This window comes from Callospermophilus lateralis, unplaced genomic scaffold (assembly GCF_048772815.1).
Source record: "Callospermophilus lateralis isolate mCalLat2 unplaced genomic scaffold, mCalLat2.hap1 Scaffold_86, whole genome shotgun sequence".
NCBI classification, from domain to species: Eukaryota; Metazoa; Chordata; class Mammalia; order Rodentia; family Sciuridae; genus Callospermophilus; species Callospermophilus lateralis.
The window spans coordinates 5260073-5261548 of NW_027516693.1; the positions used below are offsets into that span (position 1 = coordinate 5260073).

At 39.6% G+C, this 1476-nt stretch overlaps 1 non-coding gene across 1 annotated transcript; it reads right to left on the reverse strand.

The window, feature by feature from the left end:
- Positions 1 to 220: 220 nt before the first annotated feature.
- Positions 221 to 412, reverse strand: LOC143411126 (U2 spliceosomal RNA). The gene has a single exon (XR_013092833.2). It is a non-coding gene; the product is annotated as a U2 spliceosomal RNA (small nuclear RNA).
- Between the last annotated feature and the right edge of the window lie 1064 nt (positions 413 to 1476).

Sequence of the window (1476 nt, forward strand, 5' to 3'; positions counted from 1 at the left end):
GAAAGAAATTGATATTTGGTACAGGAAATTATATGGCCTGATTTGGCCAACCCTGGTGGAAAAATAAGTTGCCAAATACATTGCATGATTTGAGTTTATGAACTTTCCTTCAGTCAGTCATTACTGCTCACTGATCCAAGGACCCCATCCCATCTGCTGTATGCACCTGGAGTTCCACATGTTGATTAATCCTCATCCTCTTCCTCCTCCTCCCCATCCCTTGGGGGACACTGCTCCTGAAAATACTGCAAAACCAGGACAATGTATGAAATGAACAGAACAAATTCCTATTCATTCCCTAGTTTCAAAAGCCCATTTAATATAGCACTTTCAAATGGAGAATATATTAAACTGATTAAAAAAAAAACCCAGGTACCATGCTTGATCTTATCAAAAAAAACTGAGAAGCTATTACTTCTCTTTTGTGAAATGATTAATGCTATAAGAATTTTTACAGACCTCTTCTTTCCGAGAGTAAACAAATGAGAAAAAAGTTTGTCCACACCTGGCCACAAGTTTATTCTTTGTACTTCTTTGCATTTTTGAAAAGTTTTTATTTAGTCTTTTTGTGGTTTTTAGTACTTCTAATATATATTAGAGTATATATAGTATATTATAGATACTAAATTATATATACAATTTATTGGTTCTGTGAATGGAACTCAGGCCTTCACACCTGTGAGGCAAGTGCTCTTCCACTGAGCTATATTCCCAGTCCTTAACGGAATTGTTTTTTTTTTTCTTTTTTAAATAAAACTTTTATTTCGAGAGAAATACAAATTTAGAAATAGTTAAAATAAATAATACAGACAGATCCGATTATTTTCTAGTTTTTCCCTAAGGTAATTTTGTGAAAACTGTACAGCAACATGAAGACAATTGGCATTGATACAGTGAAGATTCAGAACATTTCTTTCACCAGAACAGTCCCTCATGTTGCCCTATGGTAGCCTCCCCCACTTTCTTCACACTCCTACTCCCTGTTTAACCCCTGACAAAAACTAATCTGTTCTCCATATCTATTTTGTCATGTTAAGAACATTGTGCAGAATAGACAGGATGTGAAGATGGCTGCGAAAGAAGTGCAGCACTCCCGTGTACTGCGTCACTGAGCAGGAAAAAGACAAGGTAGAATGGATAAAAGCTAGCTTGTTAGGAATTTCCAGCAAAATTGGGGTGCTCCGAAACCTAGGGGAAGGATTTCCATTGCATAAGGACCTGCTACTGGAGCTCAAACGCGAGAGATTTGTCCGCACGGAGGGTCACGCTGCGTATGCAGCAAAACGCCCGGCGGCCAGAGTCTGCGGTGCTCGCTGGGAAACGACGGTAAGATAACAATGCAAAGATACAGCGCTACGGATTCTGCAGGCTCCCACCAGCTGTGCAAATACTGTACTCAGAGCTGAATTCTGGGCTTGAGACGGGGAAGGAAGCCATTAAATTCGGTTCTCCACATCGGTCAGACCACAGAGGAAG